Source organism: Rousettus aegyptiacus, unplaced genomic scaffold (genome assembly GCF_014176215.1).
Source record: "Rousettus aegyptiacus isolate mRouAeg1 unplaced genomic scaffold, mRouAeg1.p scaffold_m13_p_20, whole genome shotgun sequence".
Classification (NCBI taxonomy): Eukaryota; Metazoa; Chordata; class Mammalia; order Chiroptera; family Pteropodidae; genus Rousettus; species Rousettus aegyptiacus.
Window position 1 is genome coordinate 539,184 of NW_023416296.1, and position 26,672 is coordinate 565,855.

General features: G+C 42.4%; 1 protein-coding gene across 3 annotated transcripts in view; it reads right to left on the reverse strand.

Moving 5' to 3' along the window:
- PCBP3 (poly(rC) binding protein 3) overlaps positions 1 to 26,469 on the reverse strand; it is a 153,933-nt gene extending 127,464 nt beyond the window's left edge. For 2 of the 3 annotated variants that reach the window (XM_016143549.2, XM_016143546.2), the window contains exon 1: positions 4,644 to 16,132. The gene's annotated coding sequence lies outside the window, so the exon portion shown is untranslated. Of the gene's footprint in view, positions 1 to 4,643; positions 16,133 to 26,339 lie in introns of those variants that run through there. The other variant, XM_016143548.2, reaches the window with a different exon arrangement.
- Between the last annotated feature and the right edge of the window lie 203 nt (positions 26,470 to 26,672).

Here is a 26,672-nt window from a genome sequence, read left to right on the forward strand (position 1 = left end):
TTTCCAATTCTCAAAATCATTTGAGAAGATAATTTCTCAAAAACCATTTGTGTATACTGCTGTACTTCTCCATACTATTTCCTGTACTGAATTCCCTCTACTGTCCCCTGTACTGTGTCTACCCTTCTGATAACACCACGTGGTCTTGATTACTATGGATATAAAATCTTGGAACTAGGCAGACTGATTCCTCTCATTTTATTTTTCCTTTTCGAAATTGCTCCAGCTATTCGGGTTCCTTTGTATTCTATGTTTATTTTAGAAACAGTTTGTTTATACCCACAAAACTTTTTGCTGTGATTTTAACAGAAATTGCTTTAACCTGGTATAATAATTTGGGGAGAAATGACATTTTTACTGTTGAATTTTCCAATCCATGAATATGGTATATCTCTCCATCTATTTAGATCTACTTTGATTTCTTTCATCAGGATTTTGTAGTTTTCAGCATAAAAGTCCTATATGTTTTGTTAGATTTATACCTACATGTTTGTTTGCTTAGTTTTTAGGAATTGTATTTTTAAATTTGGTATCCACGTGTTCGATGATGGTATGCAAAAAATAAAACTGATTCTTGAGCGTTTATTTTGAATTGTGCAACTCTGCTAAACTCACTTATTAATTGTAGTTTTTTTGTTTTTGTAGATTCTTTGCAATTTTCTACATTTTTGCAGCTTTTTATGAGTATATAATTACATTAAAATAAATTTTAAATATATGTACTATACACCTAAACCAATGCTTAGAGGGAAATTTACAGATCTAAATGCTAGTATCAGTAGAGAAAAAAAAATCAACTATTTTAGTTTTGCTCTTAAGAAATTAGAGACAGAAAAGCAAAGTATATCTAAAATAAGAAGAAAAAAATAAAGAACAAAAATCAATAAAAGGAATGGACCAAAAAATAGAGAAAATCAATGAAAGCACGATCAATATATTTGAAAGTCAATAAAATTGATTAACCTCTAGCTAGACTGATTAAGAAAAAACAATTACAAAGCTCAGTAGTAAAAAAGGAGTCATCATTACAGACTTTCCAAAAACAAAAAGGATAACAATGCAACATAAAGAGAAACTTTTTATCGCTAAACTCGATAACTTAGAAAAAAATCAATACCTTACCAAAAAAACACAAATTACTAAAACTGACTCAGGACACAAATATCTGAAAAGTTTAAAAGCTAAATTCTTAATTCAAAAGCTTCCCACAAAGAAAATTTGAGGCCTAGATAAACTCTATCAAAATTTTAAGAAAAAATAATATAATCTGCCACAAATTCTTTAAGAAAATAGGGGAGGAAACATTTAATGTCATCAGATTTATTCCAATACAAAGCCAAGCGAAGATACCAAAGGAAAAAATATACTCAACATATTCCTTCGTGATCCTAGATGTAAAAGTCCTTTCAAAAATATTAAGAAATCAAACTCACAAAGAAAAATAGGTAGGTAGGTAGGTAGGTAGGTAGGTAAGTAGATAGATAGATAGATAGACAGACAGACAGACAGACAGATAGATAAAAATAGCCATCAGGAGCAGTGGAGTTCAATTTAGGAATACAAGACTGGTTTAGCATTCAATAAATGCAGTTCAAAATAATAACAGAACAAAGAAAAATAACCTATAGTTATCTCAATTAAAATAGAAAAAGCACTTGACAAAATTCAACATACATTCATGATAAAAATAATTTAGGAAACAAGAAAAAGAAGAGAATTTCCTCAAGCTGATAAAGGGATCAACGCAAAACCTACAGCTAACACTATAATTAATGGTGACTGACTGAATGCTGTCCCCATAAGATAAAGAACAAGGCAAGAAGAGTCACTCTCACCACTTCTATTCAATAGCACACTGGAGGTCCTAGACAGTGAGGCGGAAAAAATAAAAGACAAACATTGAAAAGGAGTAAGTAAACTATCTTTATTTGCAGATAACAAGATCATAAGAAAAAGGCTATTAAAACTAAGTTAGCTAAATTGAGGATATAAGTTCAATATACAAAAACAAACTGTACACTAGCCAACAATTAGAAATGAAAATCTTTTAAAACTACCATTCATAATTTCATCCAAAAACATAGAATATTTGAGGGGGTAAATTTAACAAAATATGTGCAAGATTTGTATACTGAAGCAAACCTCAAGACACTACCTGTTCCAGGCACAGAGATCCTAAAACTCTTGGAACTTCCCGAAATAAAGAAGAGATCAGGTGTCTTTTGCTATGTTAATGAGGTAACTTTTAGAAAGCCCCTAGATCACCTAAGGATAGGCTAGTCACCAGGGGAACCAACCCTGTGATTAAAGGGTTGAACTTTTCAGTCCCGCCCCCAGACCTCCGGGGAAGGGAGAAGAAGTGGAGATGGAGTTCATTCACCAATAGTCAACAATTTCATCAGTCATGCTTAGATAATGAAGCCTCCATCAAAACCCAAAAGGACAGGCTTTGGAAAGCTTCCAAGTTGGTGAAGATGTGGCAAGTGGGGGCTGGGAGGGTGGGGAATGGTGCGCCCAGAGTGCATGGAAGCTTCAAGCCCCTTCTCACATACCTCGCCCTATGCATCTCTAGCATCTGGCTGTTCATCTCTATCCTTTATAATATCTTCTCTAATTAAACTGGTAAATGTAAATAAATGTTTCTCTGAGTTCTGTGAGCCGCTCTAGCAAATTAATTAAACCCAAGGATGGAGGTAGGGGGCATGAGACCAATGACTTGACTTGCAATTGGCATCTGCAGTGGTGGGGTGGGGGTGGGGGGCGGAGGTGAGGAGAGGCTTGTGGGACTGAGCCCTTAATCTGTGGGATCGGAAGCTAACTCCAGATAGCTGGTGTCAGAATTAAGTGTAATTATAGGACACTTAGCTTGTGTGGGAAAAAATACACATTATCAGTGATCAGTAAAATATAGCTCAAAACCACAATACAATACTGCCACACAACCTCCAGAAAGGCAAACTGTGAAAAAGACAGATACTAGCAAGTGTTGGCGACGATGCAGAGAAACTGAATTCTCACGTGTTGTTGGTTAGATTGCAAACTGGATTAACCACTCTGAAAAACTGGCAGTTATCTACTATAAGTGAACAAATACCACCCCTATGACACAACAATTCCACTTCTAGGTATATATGCAAGAAAAACATGTGTATATGTCAGCCAAACAACATTGAGGATTAGAGAAGCTTTATTCTTAATAGCCCCAAAAGGGAAACAGCCCGAACACCCATTTGTGGTAGAACAGTTGAATAAACAGGCACCGTGTGCTATATATGTATATCAGAATGCTCCACAGCCATGTCAACTGTAAACAAAACGCTGACTAGGTATTTCATCTGCAAAAAAAGGATTTATTCAGGAAAAAGATAGGCTTGCAACCTGTACGTGCAGACATGGTAAGCTACATGCATAAAGGACAAGCAGGAGGCAGCAGCAGGACGTTCATGGCAGGGGAGGAGGGTAGAGGAAGGGCCTTGACAAGCGCAGGGCCCTGCTGGAGCCTGGACTTCCTCCTCTGTGCCTTGAGGGGGTGACAGCTCCTTCCACGTGCCCTCCCCACTCTGGTCTTAGCATGTGTCTGTCATAAATTCTGACAGCTGAAAATCAAAACTCCTCTAAACATCTTTTTGAACTGCTCTGGCACAAACTTGTTGAGAACACCCTCTGTATTGTTTTCTTTTTTTTTTTTCAACTTTTTCCTTTTATCACACTAAACACTATTTAAAACTCATGAAGGGCTCAGCTCCCTACTTACAGCATGTTGTAGTAAGACAGAGACCGACCATGCAGCCATGCCTCGTGTTTTAACCAGATGTGTACGATTCACCGCCACGCACCACGGAGGGTGCTTCCTCCGTTCTGCGGCAGCAGAGGAGGCGGGGAGTGAGTGCCACCTGGGCTGCCACACCCCGGCAAGTGCGGCAAGTGCGCACCAGACGTCCGTCAGGCGCCCGCCTCCGCCTTCCCCACACACTGCTTCCCAAGTGTTTCGGCCTGTCGCCTCAAAACCCAGTCCCTGGGAGATGCGGAAGACAACTCTTTTCTCTTCTACTAATTAGAAGACAGAAGTCTAGCTAGTAAAAGCACAGCGGCTATTGCTTACTGCGCCCCGACAACGACTGACAGGGACTTTAGGCAAACATCATCAGCCAGAGGGTCTATGGGAGGAGCTTAGTGGTCACACTCACCCTGTGGGAAGAACTCTGTTTATGATAAAGCTCTATGGTTCTAACTCGCCCTTCCCTGGACTTCCTTTTCCCCTTCTTTAAATACCTCTCTCCATCTCTCCATCCTGGCACGCAGGCCCGAGTGTGCGGGCCACGTCTGTGTGCCCGAGGTTACAACCTTTTCTCTTTCCCGAATAAACTCTTTGGTGATGAAACACCTAGTGAATATTTTCAGTCGCCAGACAGCACGTACTATGTGCCAGCCCCCTGCACAGCATCCAAGATCAAGCCGAAACGCCGTCCTCTCCAAGACTTCTTCGTCCCTCCAAAGTACCTGCCCCTCCGAAGCTCCACGTCCCTCCCTGGCTCTTCTCTGATGACGTACAGCTGACACTTTACAGTGTCCAGACATGTGCTCATGCCCCATCCCCTCCGCGGTCGGGTTACATGCTCCTTGGGGGCGGGGCCGTCGCTCACCTGTGTTTACATCCTCAGCAGCCACCGGGATGGGGCTTTTCAGCAAGCAATGTGTTGGGCTGAATTCCTAGCATTGCATCTCCTGGCCTCAGCCTGGATGGCTTTCTGAAGAAGGGATTTAGGGCTCACTTGATACAAGCAAGGGCCAGGACATGACACAGGACAAGAAAGCGCATCTTCGCGAGGGCGCCAGTCTGCTGCAGTGACAGCACTAGTCCCGGCGGCGCTCTTGGCCAGCAGTGTGGCAGCCAAAGGCTGATGAGCTCATCGCTGAGATGCTGGCAGGCATGCTGGTTCCTGGCCCAGCCCCAAAAGAATGTGATGTGAGCATCACCCGGCGTAAAGCTGACTCAGAGAACAAATGACTAAGTTTCCCATAACCAAGGAGAAGATTCGGGTTTGGCTGTTCTTCATTCTGACGCAACCTGACTTCAGTGCACGGTGAGGGACGAGTCCCGCCCAGCCCAAGGCACATCCCGATCCGATCCGTGGATCCGTGTGTGCGTTCTCAGCCGGTCCCCTCAGGCGGGGGAGGGGTGGGGAGGTATTTCGCAGCCTTTCTAATGTTCCACCAGCCATTCAGAATCCTCTGTGAGCAATCTTCTTCAATATCAGGCTATAAAACAGTGGTTCTGTTTATAGGAGCTGTGCTATTTAAAGACCAGCTAGCTCATGAACGTCACCTGCCACAGCCCTGCGCTTTGTGCAGCAACTCAAATACGGCCCACAAACCTAGGAAAATCTTCCTGCACCAAGGAAATGAACGATGTTAGAGGGCACTAAAACAGGCAAGGATCACCTAATCCACACCTCTGAGAGCATCCAAAAATAAGTCTCCAAGCAGCAGTGGCTCCCAAAAGACCCAGAGGCTGACAATCCCACATCATTCCCCGCGTTTTCATTATTCTTCCCCTCCTAGAGACTCTGGGGAAGGGATGGGGGGAGGGTTGAGACTCCTTGAGTGACTCTTAACCAGCAAGAGGTGACGATGGCACTTAGCAGGTAAGCCCAAGTTCACTCCGCCCTCCCTCTACTGCATTCCGGCACAGATGCCAACCACACAGGCCTCTTCCTGTTGGTCACTAACACCAACCGCACTGACACCCAGTTTCCAGAAAGAGACACAGGCGTTAAGAGAGTCGAAAAGTGCACGCAGCTTATCACACCAGGGGCAAGAAGCCAGGTTCTGACTTCATTTCAACCTCCAAGGAACTGGGGGCAAGACTCACTTGTGACAGTGACAGCGTTAGCCCTGCAGGTGCCCGTGCTGAGACGGGAGACCTAAACCTGGTGATTTCTCTGGAGCCTAGGATGACTGATATTCTGTGGTCACCAATGCCCTAAGGCTTTGCCAATTCCTGTCTTTTTAGAAAGATTCGGTCATATTTGACCCAGTCTAGGGAATAAATTAGGAACTTAACCTTATAACTTATTTTATTTTTTTCACGATGATCTGGAAACTGAAAGGGAAATGCAGCCAATCAAAATTTCTTGCTCCCCAATTCCCATTAGAAGCAGCCCATAAAGAACAGTGGAACCAGCCCCGAGTCCCACCTAGGGAGAGGCAAGGAGGCCGAGCAGGGACGAGCGCACGGCTCCTCCGCTCCACAGACTCATAGGCCTGTGTCACGGCAGGCCAGTGCAGCAGGCAATTCCCTGTGCCCACGGCTTTTCCAGTGACAGTGACCTCCCTGGTCCCAAAGGCATGCTTCTTTACCTTTGCTCCCCCACTGGCACCCAGTAAATGCGAGCGAGCTAGCCCACAAACTGCTTCCTGGGGCCAGGCGGTGAGTGCGCACTGCTGTCCAGGCCACTGGTTACTCCCTCCTCCTCAGCCACCGCTTCGCTCCGGCACGGGGCCCTTCAGCAGACGCTGTGCATACGCACAATTTTCCTGTCTCTGTCTCATACAGTCGTCTCCCACTGTCCCCGGGGCCCGCCGAGGGTATGGAATCTGCAGACACTCAAGGCCCTTCGGTGACGTGGTGCAGTCCTGCCACATCCGTCCTCCGTAGACTTGAAACCATCTCTAGGTTGCTTATAACACCCAATCCGACTAAACGCTGTGTAAGTTGTTGTTACACTGTTTAGTTTAGGGAACAATGATAAGGAAAAAAGTCTGTAGTGTTCCGTGTTCCTATTCGGTATAGTTACAGCCATCATAGGCCTAATGCATGTCAGCAATAATGTAACATTTTTAAAAAATATTTTTGATCCACAGTTGGTTGCATCTGTGAAAGCAGAACCCGTAGATATGGAAGGCCCACTGTATCTTCTTAGGCAGCGTTTCAGTTGAGAGCTTGTCCTGCCTTCTCTCCCTAAAAATTTACTGGAAAAAAAAAACCCTTAGGATCGGTCAAACCATCTACAAAAAAGACCTTTGATCTCCATCTTAGCACTTAGCACAGAGGTCTGTTCCCCTCTAATGACGCCGGTACTGACAGATGCTGAATAACTGGTGTGTGGGTTCAATCTCCATCGCAGAGCAGAATCGCCTGTGTGGCTTTCGAGTTGAAAATCAAATTCTGACATCAACTTCTAAAATTAATTACAGCATTAAAGTTGAAAGAATCCCTCAGACAATTTCCTTCCAATGTCAGTCTCTCCATTGAATCTACTTTCCTATTAGCGTTCGCCTAAAAACAAATAACTCTGGCCTTCTCTCGCACTCCGCGTTTGGCGCATCGCATCAAACCAGCAGTGTTCGGAGGTTCTTCACCCAACCGTGTTTGCACTCCAACATCAGGCGTTCTCAAACTTTTAACACTCAGGACCCCTTTCATTTCCTCAAATTATTTTTAAGTGGGTTTATTTATTGAGATTTACAGTACTTGAAATTAACACAGAAATTTTCAAATTAGCTTAGTCGGTAATTTATTTAAAATAAATAATAAACTCATGACATAACAAAAATATTTTTTATAAAATTAACTATATTTTCCAAAACAAAAATGAATGAGACTTTCTAGAACTCTTTAATGTCAACATTAATATAACACACTGGACTCACATCTGTATTCAGTCTGCTGTGATCTGTTGTTTTGGTTAAAGTACGTGAAGAAAACCCATCCTCACACAGACATGTGGCTGAAAGCATGTGGCTGTTACCAGGTCATTGTGGATATTCTTCTTTGAAAGAATACATCATACATCAAAACTTGACAAGTGGTCATTTCTTAAAGGTTAGTTGCAACATGGAATCTGAAACCCTATCAATAAACTTTAGGACTGGACCACATTAAAACCCATTATCATCAATCCTGCACCTAAACATATATTTTGCTCATGCATTAATCATTAGCCATTTGGAAAATAATGGTCCACTGAGTCATACAGATCTCCCAAATATTAATGTATTTCAATATACAATATCAAATAATCACATTTGTTAATATTACCACCTGAGTTCATCAGAAACATCTTTAAGAATTGGGAAGCTGTCAAGCTCACCATGGCAGATACGAGTTTTCCAAAATTCTAATTTTTGACTGAAAACTCAAATTTGATCAACTGCAACAAATACAGGCAGTTATTTCCCTTGAAGTAACAGGCTCACTTAGTTCAATTTTCAGATGTTGTCTGTCAAAAACACAAGTCTGAAACACCACTGTCTGTCGGTTATTCCTTAAACCAGAGCAGCGTTCCATGAGAAGAGGAGCTCGTTTAGCTCCCGATCCCAAAACAGCACAGGGGCCTCTCCTCAAAAGGATCACTGCGATCTCATCTGCAGACGTGCATGATGCCTCTCAGAATACCAAAAAGGCAATGCACTCAAGAGTCAAGATTTAATAAAATTAATCATTCTCACTGCTTCATCAAGGACATCCTAAGTAGTGCGGGCTTTCCGGAAGCGAGCGGGCGGCGGTGGGGCCGCCGTGACCGCGAGCAGCCTGGGGCCCAGCCCGGATGCCGCTCCGGGCCAGCAGCTCTGCCCTCCACCGCCTTTGGCATCAGCTCGATCACCAACACAGCGAGGAAGAAAACAAGCCGGCGCCGTCTGAAAACAGTGCTGACCTCCCGACCCGCTGAACGGTTTCAGGACGCCCTGTAGGCAGCCAGGCCCCGGGTTCCATGGGGCACTGTGGGGGAAGAGAGCCGACAAGAGGGCTGGAGACCCGGGGCCACCTCTGCTGGTGTAGCAACGCGTCCACTGCGTCCAGCTCTGACCAGACAGTCACCGGCCCCTGCCTGAGAGCCCTCTGACTGGCTTTCCTCTCCGAGTGGAAGGTGATTCTCTGCTCGGCGGGCGCTTGCAACTCCCTTCCAGCTCAGCACTCCACTCTGGTTCTTTGCCGAATGGGTGCCGTAAGTAACAGCACTGGGACCTCCTCTGTGGGTCCCCCATGGCCAGAACGAGATGTGCCACCAGGCAGACGGGCGCACCCAGGAGGCGCAGGGCCCGGCGTGCCACACTCACTGAACAGACCTCATGCATAGCTAACCCCCGGCACTTACTACTGGGCTGAAGGAGGGGGCCCGAAGCCAGGCTATCCTCACCAAGCCCAGTGAAGGCACAGAGCCCCTCCTCAACCATGCGCCCAGATGGGAGTGTCTCTTGGGACCTTGCCACAGAAAGCCAGGCCATGGGGACACTCTACTGTTGCATTGCTATTGACCCAGGAGAAGCTATGGTGCCCAGGACAAGAGAAACAGAAATAACAGGGTCCATGTGGCACATGACCAAGAGCAAGAGGCCCCTGGGGACCCACGTGTGCCGGGGAAGGGGTGCCAGGTGGGGGCTGGAGCCCAGCTTCAGGAGTAGGAAAGAGAGGTGGCCAAAGTGAAGGTCACAGAGCCCTGAGAGGGTCAGTGGGCCACATGTCATCCCAGTGCCCTGAGATAAAAGCAGCTATTACACCTTCTCTCACTCTCAGACTCCAAGCGAATCACATGGATAATACACGAATTCGAAAAGACCATTAAATCAAAACTTTCAGCTTCCTAAGTGGACCTAGAGAAGTATAGCTATCTCAAGATGAACACTTTCTTAGTAAGTAAAACAATCTACTCTATCACTAGCTATTTAATTAAGGAGTAATTAATCAAATTCAGCAACAGTTTACTGAAAAGGGGTTACAGAAGACATCAGTGAGAAACGTGGTTCTATTACAGAATCTCCTGTGTTTAAAATTTCATAGAAACTCAAACTCAAACATCACACAGATGATTACTGACTGTGGCACACTACACGCGACTAAAACTGCACCACCATGAAGTGTCGCCACCTTGGACTGTTTCTTATCTGCTTAAGGATAATTATGAGTAGAGCTCAAAACTCCTTGAAAAAGCACCCAGCTCCTTAAAAGTCACAGAGAGGCACGTTCACTGGCCTCGCTCTCTCTGTGAAGCTGTAAGCCTCCAGGGGTGGTTTAGGTGCATTACAGCAAGAGCACTTGGCCTCAAAAGGACGAACTCAGTGTGCTACATAAATTATTAACCCCCAAGTACTTTTGGATGAAATAGTAATGCCTTGTCCACCAGAGAGCCTTACTATTGAATGTGTTCGCATGTCTACCATCTCATTTCACTTCCACAATGGCCCTAGAGAAATACAGGCCAGGTCCTCATATCCCCCTTTTTCAAAGCAGAAACAGACTCAGAGCAAGCAAGGGAGGGCCACAGACCCCGGCTGCCACCAGGCAAAGAGGGTGCCCTGTGAGTCTTCTACATCACTGCGACTTGGACTCAAATGGGTTTTCTTCGCCAATTTTATTTATCTTACTTATATCCCAACTTATTCCAAAAAAACTGAAGTGTCTTATTTTTTCTTCTCGTAAGAAATCAGAAAAGGCTTGGTTTTCCTACGTGAATATAGTCACAAAGAAGAAAGATGGACTACCATACCCTTGTAATGCCTGCTTAGAAAACTGCCATGAATGTACAGCTTCATCTCCAAGTGGTAAAGAAACAGAGAAAGAGAAAATGGTCAAATAATTCCAAAAGAAAAATTTTACATCAGAAATTTTCCTCTTTTAAAATCTCTATCATTAAATATTTATTTCAACAGAAATGAATGAAGACCAAATGGAATCTGGGAAGAGGGGCAATGTCATAACAAAACCTTGTCAGGCAGCTGGGAACAAGGAGCCCTTTTTTATGCATTGCAAAGGGTTTCCAGAGATCACCTGCAGGCAGACCCACACATGCCCAGCCTGCGGCTCAGGCAGAGGGGAGAGGGGAGGGCCTGCAGTCCGGGTGACTGCTGCCCACTTCGCTTAACTGGGCATTATAGAAAAAGGTGAGCACAGGCAAAAGCTGGCTGACTTGAGAGAAATAAGAAAGTATCTAGAGACAGTGCAGAAACATGGGGTTCACCTAGTGAAAAAAGCCACTCCTTCTGCACCCCGAGAGTACGATGTAAGGCTCATAGTGTCCTGAGAAGCAAAGGCCCACGAAGACTCAATGGGAAAGAGGGTGCAGCTGCACACAGACTGGATGACGGGGTTCCTCTCCCTCTCATGGCCATGCCTCAGGTACCCTAAGTAGAAAGACAGAGACAGTCCTCCTGGGTCTCAAATGATTCCTCAAAATAATTCTGCAAATACAATGTCTAGCGCATGGAAACAAATAAGGCACCACGAGCAAGAAATAGTAGAAATTGCAGCAAACAAAAACAGATCCACAAAGACATGAGAAGTTAGAATTACCCAATATAGACTTTCAAAAAACTACAGTTGCAGTAACACAAAAACAAACAACCCCATTTTAAGAGTCTCATGCTCTACCGACTGAGCTAGCCAAGCACTGCAAACAACCCCATTTGTAAAAAATGGCCAAAAGATTTGAATAGGCATTTCCCTAAACAATATATACTGATGGCCAATAAACACATAAAAAGATGCTCAACATTACTAATCCTAAGAGAAATGCTAATCAAAAACAACAAAATATCACTTTGTACTATTAGGATGGCAAGTATCAAAGAAACAGAAAACAGCGAGTGCCGGAGAGGCTGTGGGGAGACTGGAATCTGTGTTCATTGCTGGTGGGAATGTGAGATGCTGCCACTGCGTGGAAAATGGTGCGGCGATTCCTCAGAAACATTAAACACAGAATTACTAGATTAACCGGCAATTCTACTTCCGAGTATATGCCCCCAAAAAGGAAAAGCTGGGACTCGAACAGATACTTGTACACCTATGTTCACAGCAGCACTATTCACTAGAGCCAAAAGGTGGGAGCAACCCAAGTGTCCATGGAGAGATGAATAAACAAATGCGGTCCATCCATACAATGTAATATTAATCAGCCTTACAAAGGAAAGAAATTATGACACAATGCTACAACATGTACGAACCTTCAGTACATTTTGCTAAATAAAATAAACCAGTCACAAAAGGACAAATACTATATATTACATTTATAAGTGGTGCCTAGAGTAATCATAATCATAGAGACAGAAAGTAAGTTGATGGTTTTCAGGGGCTGGGGAAAAGGGGAAATGGGGAATTATTGTTTAATAAGTATAGAGTTTCAATTGCTTCAGTTTTATAAGATGACAGAGCTATGGAGGTGATGGTGGTGATGGCTGTACAACATCATGAATGTACTTAATACCACTAAACTGTACATTTTTAAATGGTTACAATGTTAAATGCATTTTACTACAATTAAAAAAATAATTTGCTCCAGACCAGAAGCACAAATCACCTTTCAACAAATTTCTCTCACAGTCGACCCTGGTAAACTGAAGTGTAGGGGTGAACAGAAACAATCACTTTTTTTTTTTTTTCAATCTAGTAATTAATTAAAAGAAAATACCTAAAAAAAAACAATGGAAAAATAAACAAACAAAAAATACTACACTTGCTATGGTCAAAATCATAAATGAGAGATTAGGAGTTATAAAAAATAACAGTTTAACATATTTTTTAAAAATCTAGAACTGAAAAGTAAAAAATCATACAAGGGTTTCAAAGCAGATTAAGTGCTACTACAGGGAGAATTGGTAAACTGGAAACCAGGTCAAAAGAAAATATTCGAACTAAGGCACGAGATACCAAAATCTAGGAAACACAAAAGAAAGGGCATGAGACTATATGGTTAGAAATCTAACACACATGCAATTGAAGTCCTGGAAGGAAAGAAAAGATTTAGTAGAAACAATGTTTGAAGATAATTTCCAGACTTATGAAAGATATCATGCCACAGACGCAAGAAGCCAACATACCTTAGGGAAGCCTAGTAAAACTAAAGAAACCTAAGGACAATGAAATCATTTAAAAGCATTAAGAAACACACAGATTACCTCCAGAGGAACGGCAAGTTCACTGACTTTTGAATAGAAAAAAAAACAAAAGCCAGACACTGTAGAAATATATGCCAACATAAAATTCAATATATTTAAAATTCTTTTAAAAATAAAGGTGAGTAGGTGATAACAGTGAAAATAGCAAAGTAACTACCTCCAAAATTCCATCTTTCATAAAAGCAATGAAAAAATAGCAAAAATTGTCAGACTCAACTTTTTCAGAAATCTGGGAATTTAACCAGAAGCTCGTAGCAATCCAGGGAGCATTTGTTAAAGAAAAATAGTTGAATCTCCATAAGAAGAATAAATCTGTGGTGTTTTAACTTGTTCCATTGCTATCCCCTCAATGCCACCTCAACTCTCTAGCAGTCCTGAAAACCAACAGTCTGCAATCATAGTGAGAACCAGCAGTCTGGCAGACACAGAGGGACAGATAGGCCTGGAACTCCTGCGAAGCCTTATTCCCAGAGAATTGTCATTATTTGACACAGCTAGTGGGCTCCACTTGCAGAGCTGTCTTTGTTTTACCTGAGGCAGAGCTTGCCCAATGCAAAAAGCATTATCCTCAGAGGTGTATGTCAAAACAGTTAGAAGCAATTGTTCAATTCTGTAAGTACCTGAGACAAAGGACAACTGTTGTGGCAAATAATACATTAACCCAAAAGCTTAAAAGGAAAAGCTATGGAATGAGATGTCTACAGGGGATTTGAAAAACTCTAATATGTTCTTGGAAATCTGGAATGCTGTATGTGTACACGGAGATGTACACCAGTCAGGTTGTGTGAATGCCAAGGAAATACCTGAGATGGCTGTAGGTGTTCACACTGGACTGTCTTTGAAGCTCTGTGCAGCAGGAAGTGAAGACTAAGGCAGAGTTGTAAACTGCCTGATTAAATGTTGAAGCACACCCCCATATACAGACAGAGCCCCTTGGGAAAGACGAGGAGACTTATTGATTCCTGGCATTTAAGGAAATCTCTGTTCAATCATTAGCTGACCACTAGACTAGCCAATCAGAGACTTCAGTGGAAACACATGACAAAGAACATAGACTTTATAAAGTTTAGTTCGAGAAAGTCACTACACAAACGCAAACTACTACAACAAGCAGCAGCACAAAAAGTCCCAGGGGAGAGAGAAAAATTGGATTTTCAGAGTTACCACTACACTCCTTAAATGTTCAGTGTCTGACAAATCATTATCACACACACACACACACACACACACACAAATACACACACACAGAGTATAAAAAAAAGTAATTAAGCGAAAGTGTCCCTAAGGAAGCACTAATATTGAACTTATAAGGCAAAATACAGATCCATTAATATAGAAATTATAAAAAAGGAACCAAATAAAAATCCTGTAGCCAACAAATTAGATAATCTGGTGAAAAAAAAAAAATTCCTACAAAGACACAAACTACCAAAACTGATTCATCTAATAATGAATAGATTGAAATAGACATTGAGTTAGTAACTGAAAAATTTCTCACAAGGAAAAGTCCAGGAATACATGGTTTCACTAGTAGATTCTATCAAACATTTAAAGAAGAATTAAGAAATCATTCGGACTCTTCCAAAAAACTGAAAAGAACACATCCCTATTCTTTTCAAAGCCAGTATTACTCCGATATCAAAACCAGACAAAGATATCACAAGAAAAAAATATAGAGACGAATGTCTTAAGAATACAGATGCAAAAAACTTCAACAAAATACTAACAAACTGAATCCAACAATGTATAAAAATGATTATCCACCATGACCAACTGGGATTTACTGAAGAACGCAAGGTTGGTTCACCATACAAAACTCAGTCAATGTAACACATGACATTAATAAAATAAAGGACAAAAATCACACATTCATTTCGATAGATGCGAGAAAAGCATCTGACCACAAAATCACCCTTTCGTGATAAAAAAAAAAAAAAAAAAAAAACCTAGACAAAATAAAAATAGAAGGGAAGTTCCTCAGCCTAATAAAGGGCATTTACAAAAACTCACAGCTAATACCATGCTTAATAGTGAAAGACTGAATGCTTCCCCACCAAGATCAGGAACAAGACAAAGCTATCCACCCTTGCCAGAGCAATTCAACATTGTACTAGAGATTATAACCATGTACAACTACACAAGAACTAGAAATAACTGGCATCCATATTAGAAAGAAGTAAAATTATATATGCAGATGGCATAATCTTATACAGTACATAGAAAATCATCAGAAATCCACTAAAAAGCTATTATCGTTAATAAATCCCATTAGGGATTAAGTTTCCCATAGGTTGGAAAACTTAATATTGTTAAAAAGGCAATACTTCCAACTTGGTCTACACGTTCAGTGCAGTCCCTCTCAATATTCCATCTGCCTCTCATGCAGAAATGGACAAGCTAATCTTAAAAATCATACAAAAATGCAAGAAACCAGGAACAGCCAAAACAATCTTAAATAAGAACAAACTTGGCAGACTCACACTTCTTGATTTTAAAACTTAATACAAAGGTCCATTAATCGAGACTGTGTAGTTCTGTCATAAAGATGGATACATGCATCAATGGACTAGAACTGAGAGCCCAGAAATAAATCCTTATTTTATGGTCAACAGATGATTTTCAACAAAAGTGCTAAGACCATGCAATGAGGAAATATTCTTTTCAACAAATGGTGCTGGGACAACTGTACAGCCACATGCAAAAGAATAAAGGAAAACTCTTTCACATCGTGTATAAACATTAACTGAAAATGTATCAAAGACCTAAACTTAAAAAGCTAAAACTATAAAATTTTTAGAATATAACACAGATGTGAATCTTTCTGACCTGAGATTAGGCAACATTGTCTTAAATATGATACCTAAAGCAAAAACAACAGAAGAAAAAAGTAGATAAAAATTGGACTTCATCAAAATTAAAAACTTTTGTATAAAGACCACTATCAAGAAAGTGATAAGACACCTGACAGAGAGGAAATATTGCAAATTATATCTCTGATAAGGGACCAGTAGGCAATATATCAAGAACTCTTATAAATCAACAATAAAAAGACAATCCAACTTAAAAATGGCCAAAGGATACAAATGGCCAACAAGCACACGAAAAGATACTCAACATCATCAGTCATTCAGGAAATGCTAATCAACACCACAATGAGATACCACGGCTATAATCAAAAAAACTAAAAAATGAGAGTGTTGGTGAAGATTTAAAGAAACTGGAACCCTCATATATTGCTCATGGGAATGTAAAACGGTGCAGCCTCTGTGGAAAACAGTTTGCCAGTTACTCAAAAAGTTAAATACAGAATTACTACATAACCCAGCAATTCTACTCCTAAGTGTATGCCCAAAAAAACTGAAAACATGTATACATTAAAAAAAAAAAAAAAAAACCCACAAAAAACTTGTGCATGACTGTTCATGGTACTTTACTCATAATAGCCAAAAAAGTGGAAACAATCCAAAGGTCTATCTACTGACGATGGATAAAGAAAATGTTATGTATCTATACAATGTAATATTATTCAGCCATAAAAAGGAATGAAGTATTGATACATGCTACATCAAAGAACCCTAAAAATATTACACTAAAGAAAGAAGCCAGACACAAAAGGCCACATATGCTTGCCAGAGACTGGAGGCAGGGAGGAATGGAGTTACCATTAACAAGTGTAAGGTTTCTTTTTAAGGTGATGAAAATGTTCTGGAATTAAGTAGTGATGATGGTTGTGCGACCTTGTAAATATACCAAAAAACACTGAATTGCAACTTTAAAAGGGTGAATTTTATGGCATGTAAATTATATTTCAAAAATTATAAGTAAATTGAAAGAACCTGAAAAAGAATAAAAGTGAAATCAAAACACTTTGATGGAAAAAAAAAAAATAAGGATTTTCTACTAGCAGCTAACCTGCAATACAGCAATGTCTAAAGAAGGCTCTTTGGGCAGAAGGCAAATGATCCCAGAATGAAAGTAAGGAATGTCAGAGAGCAATGAAAATCAAAGAACAATAAAGATGAGAATGAATCTAGAGAACACTGATAGTACATTAAATAATAACACTGTTAATATTAATATTATTTCACTGAGTTTAAAAAGAGAGTATAGAATTAAAATGTATAATAACAAGCACATACACATCTAGAGCGGATGAATGGAGTTCAAGTATTCCAAGAAATTATGATCTCTGCATGGCTCAGGAAAAAAGTATAACTGCATTATCTAGATAAGTTAATAACACATTATCTAATTTACATGGTAACCACAAAAAGAAAGAAAAATAGAATAGAATCTCCAATGTACTGGAGAGAGTGGAAAAGTAGAATGATTTTTTAAAATGATACTAGTTAAAAATAATACAAGAAAAGAGAGAAAAATAAACAGAAAATGTGGGACAAGAAAAATATATAATAAGATTGTGGATTTAAATTCAAATAGACCAGTAATTACATTCAATGTAAATGAGCTGAATGTTCCAATTAGAAGACAAAGATATCAGACTGGATGAAAAAAATCTAATTGAATAATCTTTGCAAGAGACATCTAAAGTATAAGAATAGAATAAGGTTGGAAGTAAAATGATTTAAAAAACACACAAATATATCATGCAAATATGAGCCTGAAGAAATCTGGTATGGCTATATTAGCATTGGATATATTATGCCACAAAGGCAAAGATTCATTACTAGAGATAAAAAGAACCAGTCGTAAAAATTAAAGTCTCAATTCATCAAGAAGATAAAATAATTTTAAACTTACATGCCCCTAAAAATATGGTCTCAAAGTATATAAATAAAAATTTATGGAACTACAAGGAGAAATAAGACAAATCCATAATCATAATGAAACTGTATAATTATCTTAGCGATAGATATAACAATCACACAAAAAAAGTACTAAGAAAACAGAACATGTGATTAATATGCTTATCAAGTTAGCCGATGATATAGAACCCTGAACCTAATTCTTTTCAGGCACATAGGAACCATTAAGAAAACTTAGAGTCTGTATTCTGGGCTCTGAGGCACATTAGAGAGTTTCAAAGGACTAATATCATAAAAAGCAGGATCTTTGGGCAACGAAATTGTGCTGGAGAAGAACAAAATAAGAAAATATGCATATGTTTGGAAATTTCAAAATATTCTTCTCAATGATCTACGAATCAAAGAAAAATTCATAATGTGAATTAGATAATATATTGTTGCAGGCTCCTTGGGCTCTATAACAAATTACCACAGACTGGAGGCTTAAACAGACATTCATTTCTCGCAGTTCAGGAGGTGGAGAAGTTGGAGATCAGGGTGCCAGTTGGGTGGGGTTCTGGTGAAGGGCCTCTTTCCAGCCTGCAGATGACCTCCTTCAAACCTAACAACCTCCCAAAGGCCCTATCACCAAGTACCATCACACTGAGCATTGAGGCTTCGACATATGACTTCGAAGGGGACACAATTCAGTGTATAGCATGTATTGAACAATAATGAGAACAGCTCAAATCAAACTCTGTACAAGGCAGCTAAAGCATTATTTATAAGGAAATATGTCACCTTAAATGCACGCATCGGTACAAGAGGAAATCTGCAAATTAATAAATTAAGTTTTCATTACAAATTAGAGAAAGAACAGCTACGGGAAAGGAAAATTATGGGCCAATTTCTCTCACAGACATGGATGCAAAAATCCTAAACAAAATATTAGTCATCAGAATCTAATCAATATATTACATAAATAAGCTAGTATGAACAAGTTATTTTTATACAGTTGTGATCTGTGGGTGGTTGAATTAAAGATTTCTATTCTGTTTTTTATGATAATATTAATTAATTTTAGACTATTTTCTAAATATTTTAGATTATTTTCAGATTATTTTCTAAATATTTTAGATTATTTTCAAAGTATTTTCTAAATAAGCACTCATTGCTTTATTAATCAGAAAAAAATATTTTTAATTAATGATTTTCTGCTGATGTCCTTTTGAAGCCAACTATTTAATGAATGGCAAGAAGAAAAGAACAAGGGCTAGCCATTGCATAGCCATTTCATCCGAGCAATCATAGGGCTACAAGGCCTTATGTGTCTCAGTGTCTCCATTTGGTTAAGAACAAAGAAAAGGTGGATAGGAGTGGAAAAGAATTTACAAAGATAAGGATGTGATAATAGCAATTCATAGGCTTTTTGCCCAGACATTAAGGGAGCAATCTCATACACAAACATGTCTATAAATAGAATCCATACTGCACTTTGGTGAATAATTTAAAAGCACTTTGCAAACAGGGTTAAGAAAACAGAAACCGAAATGCTCAAAAATCAATAGTTCTGTCCTATCCCAACCTGGTGAGTTATAGAAACAGACGTTTGAGTTTCATATTATTTCTTAGAAACACTGGAAGGTAGATGGTTAAGTATCAAAAGGGTTAAAAACACCTACGAGCTTTGACCTAATAATTCTGCCTTTAGAAATTTATCCTTCAGAAATAATTAGTGATACATACAATGATTTTTATATAAGATATTTATCAGAGCATTATTTATGATGGTAAATATTTTAAAGCAGCATAAATGTCCAGCTAGGAAACTGGTTCAATAAATTGAGACACCCACTGGAATAGTATACAGCCATTCAAAATTATATTTTAGAAGAATATGACATAACACAAGGAAATGCTCACTATCTAGTACAAAGAAAAAACGTTGTTCATAAAACACATTATGGAATGAATCCCAACTTTACAATATGCATATCATATACACATGAAAGTACAAAAAAAGCTACTGGCTATCTTTGTGTGGTATCATTATGGACAGTGTTCATTTTGTCCTTTATATGCCCTGTATGCTCCAATTTTTCCAAACAAAACAGTTGTATCATTTTACAAACAGAAAAAAAGCTTTTAAACATCCTTCATTAACCTAAACCCACTCCCAGTGAGGGTAACTAGGTCAGTACAGATCCGACACATTCGTTTTCTACAGTTGCCTAACAAACTATCACAAACTTCATAACTCAAAGCAATACACGTTTACTATCTCAGTTTCTGCAGGTCAGAGTCTGAGAGGTTTAGCCTGGTCCTCTGCTTAGGGTCTCTCTCACAAGGCTACAACCACAATTTTGGCCCAGATGTGTTCTCAACTGAAGACTCAGTTGCAGAAGACTCTGCTTCCAAACTCACTCGAGTTATTGGCAGAAGTTGTTTCTTTGCTGTAGGACTGAAGGCCCCTGCTTCCTACTAGCTGTCCCTCAGCTCCTAGAGGCCACCTGCAGCTCTTCCTGTGTGGGCTTCCCCTACATAGCCACTTACTCAAGCCGGCAAAGAGAGTCTCTAAATGAGTATATCTAGCAAGACATAATTGTGTATAATATAACATAATCATGAAAGCGACATCTCATCACTTTTACCATAGTCCATTGGTCAGAAGCAACTCACAAGTCCTACTTTGGTGGAAGGGGGTGACACAAGGGCATACATACTAGGAGGTGGGGATTACAGTGGGGCCACCTTCACGGAGTCTGTCCACCATACCTAGCCACCTACAACAGAGCCCAAGCCTAGGAGTGAAGTTTGCACTTGGATCTGATGGCTCTTCTAATCACCTGACCCCTAAACACTGGTGACACCTGCTCTCTGCACTACTGAGGCATTAGAGCACTGTATAGACTGAAGACAGAGTTCACCATGGGTCACAACAGACACAGAATTTCAGCAGGTCCTGTGTCAGTCCTGAAGGATGGCTAAAGTTTAGATCAGTGGGAAGGAATGAGAAAGAGAGACTTTTCCTCTGCAACGAGGAGAGATAAAGAGGCAGGAACTACCACGGTGGGTTCTGGAGAAAATGAGTAGAATGGTTTGTTCACAACAAACACGAACCAATATGATATCTAACTTCACATTCTACTTGGTGCCTTGATGACCAATACACTTGCAATACCTATGAACAAGACCTAGAGAGAAACACAGTGTGAGTTTTAGGCTAACTCTGTAGCACTGGCACCAATCGGCCTCAATAGTACGGTATATGTTACTAATATTTATCAGCATCCAGTTGTCCTAAACTTCCAGGACATGGAAGACTCCATCTCCCTGCACCATTTTAAACTGGGTGTGTCCAGAATAACACCTTCTGCCCAATACAATGTGAGCAGAATGGATCAGCGACCCTTCTAAAGCGATCAATTGCTGGTGCAACAGTCTCTATGTTCTAAAAGGACCCAGATCTAGGACATTTAAGAAGCAATTTTAGCAATCTTTCAGGGGACAAAAATCCCTCCTATTCAGAAACAACTCCAGAGATAATGGAGCATCACCTTGATACCAAGTCTGAATAAGTGCAATACAAGAAAAATTATTGGTCAATGCTTCTAATAAATATACGTACTAAAATCCTAAATGAAATTTTAGCATACTGGACCCTATAATAATTACTAAGTGTAATATATCATAACAAAGTACAGTTTATCCCCCCAAAAAATAAATGATGGTTTAAAATTAAAAGATTAAAATATTTCATCTCAGTCACAGTTTAAAAAATAAACGTAAAATCATCTAAATACAATCGTTTGATAAAATTTTAAATCTAGCAATGATTTAAAAAACAAAACATTTCATCAAACTATTAGTAGATGAAACCATCCTTAACCTAAAAGGAATCTACCCAAAAAAATAGCAAACATCATATTAAAAGCTAATAAGCATTTCCTTTATAGTGAAAAACAGTATTAGGATACTGTTAACATAGTTTTGTCTAGTGGTGCATTTAAAGAGAATAAGGCAAAAATAAATAAATAAAATATTTAAAGACTAGGGAGGAAGAAATGAAATTATTTTTTATATGGAGAAATTAGAAATAGATCCACGCATTTGTGAAATCTTGCCTATTTCAAAGGTAGCATTTCGGATCACTGGGGAAAGGGCAGTACTCCATAAACAATGCTGGTACAATCAGTTACACATTTGGACAAATTGTAAAATTATACCTCCACCTTACACCTCACACAAAAATAGGTTCGAAGTAGAATATTAGAACTAAATATTCAAACTTTTCTTTTAAAGAAGAGATATCTTATGACTTTGTGGTAACAAAGGATTTCTTAAATAAGACTTAATAACCACAAACCATAAGGAAAAGATTGATAAATTTGACTACATTGAAGTTAAACATCTGTTCATCGAAACATTTTAAAAGGATAAAAATAGGACACAAATAGAATCCAGAATATATAAAGAACTTCTAAAAAGCTATTAAGAAAACAACTCAGGCAACAAATGGACAAAATATAAAAATACAATTTATAGAAGAGGAAACCCAAATGGATAAGAAGTTCTCAAACTCACTAGGAATCTAGGAAATGCAAATTAAAACAGTGAGATATTTCATATCTACTAGACTGACAACAATTAAAACATCTAAGCAAACCCTCGGAAAGTACTTTGACAACAGTGCTGAGGTTGGAAGTGGGCCTACCCTCTGTCCCCATAATCCTGCTCATAGACATAGACCAGGCCCACTCTCTCCTGAGTGCCCAGCCCAGAGGAGAGGTAGGCCAGTGGGAAATGGAACCGGTGGGAGGTGGGAAGAGGGGACTGAGCAGGCTGCTAAGAAGACTTCAAGCACGACACAGGTCAGGTAGGGCACTATCGGGTGCCACTCTTGCTAGGAGATGAAAGCAGGGATCCGGCTTCCCTGGGACCACCTCCTCCCAAACGGCAGCTAAACCAGTCTGTCTCCTTCAGCAAGTCGGATCCTGTCAACCCCTCCTCAGACATCAGCAGCTAAAACTTGTGTCAGTTTCCTGGGGCTGCTCAAACAAATTTCCACAAATTTAGTGGCTTAACACAACATGAATTAATTACCTTACAGTTCTGGAGATCGGAAATCAGACACGGATCTCACTGAGCTAGAATCGAGGTGTCAGCAGGGCTGTGTTCCTTCCTAGAGGCTCTGAGGGAGAATCTGTTTTCTCACCTTTTCCGGCTTCAGGAGGATGCCTGCATCCTCGGCTCCAGAGCCTTTCCATAGTCAAAGCCCGCAATGACAAGGAAACTTTCTCACTTCATGTGACTATGACACTGACTCTTCTGCCTCCCACTTCCACATTTAAGGACCCCTGCAATTAGTGTGGGCCCACCCAAGTAATCCAGGATAATCTCTTTATTTTAAAATCGGCTGATTAACGACCTTCATTCCATGGGCTACCTGCAATCTTCTTTGCCAGGTAATATAACATATGAACAGTTTCTGGGGATTATTAGGACATAGATGGTTTTAGAAGGCCATTATTCTGTCAACCACACGACCTCTTCTCAACTCTTCCCCTACACATACACCTCAAGTGGAGACCCCACCCTTTCAAAATACCCCCCACCTCTACCCTCAGCACCACCTGACCGTTCTCCAGTTACATCAACCTTCTTGTCTTTTCGGAATTGATTTATACCCACCCACGCCCAAACAATTACAATTCATCCTCCAGGGCTCAGCCCAAAGGCCACTTCTTCTCTGAAGCCCTCTCTGACTCCCAGCCTAAATGGATCACCCCTCCCCAACACATTAACCCAGCTTTCTGTGTATCCCAATTGCAGCACTGAGGGTGGCCCCCTGTAACCATCTGTTTACATGTCTTTTGTTCAGTGAGAAGTGGAGAGTCCTTCAATGATAAGAACTCTGTCTCATTCCTCTGTGGGTTCCCAGATCATATATCACAGGGCCTGGCAAAGAGTAGACGCTAAAAGAGTATTTCTGAAACCTGGAAGTGGCAGAAGGAAGCTGCCCTGAGTTCCCAACAAAACAGAAGTCAAAGAATAACCTGAGTTAAGTATATGACTGACGGGGCCAAAGAACAAGCTGAAATGCTCATAATAAAAGCACCTCTACAATCCACTGCTTAGTCTGATGCACAATTTACGATCGTGTGGAAGAATCTCTGTGCCTCAAGTGACACCCATTATTTTCTATTGCTAACCTGTGGGACAAGTCTAAAGAAACAGGCAAAGTTAACCTCTAGAGAAATAAAGGATTTATCTAAAGTGATTTACAGAGATGTTCTCAAATTTCCAGAAGAGAGAGTAGCCGTTGCCCCAGTGCAGTAGCAGTGCCTGGCGGCTGCCCAAAGCCCACTGCACACTCAGACGGCTCCAGCCCCTCCCCAGAGAAGCGCCGTGCGGGTGAGTGTGAGGGGTGCTGCCACCGACCCCGTCAGGGGAAAAACGAATCGCCTCTATTTACAAATACAGGTATGTATTATAACAAAGGTACATTTTTTGAGAGGATGGTTTTTAATCAAACAGGGTCTCACTTAATTTCAATGGTTTGTTTAATGTCTAGCAAGAAAATTACCACCTGGGGAGGATACTACTCAAGGGAAAGGGAATGTTGAATTGGCACAATTGTCCGCCTTAAAAAAGAGACAATGACATGGCTTGAGTCTTTTTAATTTGCTTCCTTTCAGGTTCAATAAAACTCCTCTGTTCAACCTTTCTTTAGTATTGTGAATATTGAAGTCCATTTTAAGACATATTCCAAAACCACTTGCAACACTGGGGGTGGGGGGGAATGTGAAGACAAAAAAAAAAAAAAAAAATGACATATTCAGCACCACGGACAGTGGACCCACTGCTTGCCAGTCAGAGCCCCTGCACCAGGGCTGAGACATCAGTCTCCCAAAAATCTATCGTACTCATTCTGACGTTCAAGCGTGGGGGTGTTCTAATACATGAGCAGGTATTTTTCTTTGTTATGGGCCAAAGGGCCAGCCTTCGCCAAAGGGACGGACAACCTCCACCTATCAAAATCTGCTTCTGTGATCACTTTTACAATAAAGTCCTGGGATTTCTGTGAAATTAAGAATGACTCAGGCACTGACAAATGGCTACAGGCTCAGAAACTAGCTACAGATAAAGGAACTAAAACTGATGAAATGGAAACTATGGCGTCCACCCTTGAATGGCTAGATTGTTTCAAGGACCTCAAGGGACTTTTGCAAATATAACCGTAGCATGCTCAGAGTCTCCCCTCTACCAGGGAAAGAGATCGCTATTTTAAAACATCTAACAAAATGAACACACGTTAAAATTTTCTCACAAATATCTTTAAAAAATGTAACTATGAAAGTGCATATTTTGTCTAACCCTGAGTATTAATAATGATATCTGGAAAAGTGACGCTGTGAGGTCCAATATCACCAGTAATCAGCACGACCTGTGACACCACCAGTCACAAAACCCTGAATTCTAAACAAGATGCCTCATCTTTTCGGCTACGAACACTCCTTTTAACCGCCCAAGCCTTTTCGTGACTTCATAATATTGAGTGTTAACGAAGAAAGTACCTGAAGTTGTATAAACTTTAAAAGTCTTGAAATGAACCCGCATTGCATAAACAGCACCTAGTGCGCGAGAAACACGGCAGTGCCCGCCGCGGCCGCATCTGACGACCTCTCGGGTCCCCGCGCATCTCCAGGCTGGAAAGTGTCCGCGGCGTCCGCGGCCCCTCGGAGGCGCGGCTCGGGAGGGCGCTGGGACCTTGCCACCACGCTCCAAGGGCCACAGCTCTGCGGTCTCTGCGGGCCGGCCCCTCGGCGGGAGGCTCGCGTGCGCCCGTCCTCGTCAAGTCGGGCCCAAAGAGAGGCGAGGGGCGACGGCTCACGCCGAAAGCGGGCGGCGCGCGGACGGGCGCCGGGGGGGGCCGGGGGGGGGCGGGGGGGGCGCCCCTCCGCGGTCGCGCCCCGGGTCCCGGGCAAGGCCGGCCGCCCCGGCGTCGCCGCGTGCCCCTGGGGTCCCCGCAGCGCGCCCTCGGCGCCCAAGCGCGCAGGCGGGACGCCGGACCCCGGTCAACTTTCGGGCCGTCACGCGAGCGGCGCTCCGAGTGCGCGGAAACGAGAAGCGCCACCAAGCCGGGGACACGGACCTGCTCGAGTGTCCTGCAGCGCAGGACGCGCGGGGACGGGGAGGGGCGCGTGCGGCCCCGGAACCGCGCGCGCTCGCCGCGGCCAGGGACGGGGCGCGCCGGCCGGGCGCCGGCTTCGGGCACCAAGGGCGGCGCGCCCGGGACGGCGGCGGCCGAGGCGCCGGGAGCCGCGAGTCGCGCCGCGCCACACGCTCGCAACTTCAGCCGCGCGAACTCCGGGGCGGGGCGGGGCGGCCACCGGCACGTCCGCGCCCCGCGCCCGGCCGCGGGCCCGCCGACGACTTCTGCACGGCGCGTGGCGGCGCCCAGGACCCCGAGCCCCAGGACCCCGAGCCCAGGTCCCCGAGCCCAGACCCGAGCCCCAGGACCCCGAGCCCAGGTCCCCGAGCCCAGGTCCCCGCCGCCAGCCCGTGGGCAAAGTTGGCGGCCGCCGGGGGTGGCCGCCCGGCGCGGACTTTCCTGCCACGGCCTCCCGCCCCTGCTCGCACCCCCGGCCAAGGCCCCCGGCCCGGACCCGCCCCCGGCCCTGCGCGCGACCACTCGCTCACCAGAGGGCGTGCCTGCCGGCGGGAGGCCGGGGCGGGGCCGGGGGTGGGACAAGGCGACCCGCGCGGCGGCGGCGGCGGCGGAGCCTGAGGCGACGGAGTCTGAGGAGACTGAGGCGAGTGAGGCGGCGGCAGCGGCTCCTCGCGCTCCAGCCGAGGCCTTGCGCGCGGCGCGGACCGCCCCCTCCGCGCCGCTGACCAATCCCGAGCCGCCCGCCGCCGCTGGCTGGCCCCGCCCATGTGCGGGCCGCGCGAAAGCGGGCGCCGCGGGCCAATCGAACGGCGTAACGGCGCCGAGGGGGACCAATCGGAGCCCGAGGAGCTGTCCTGAAAACA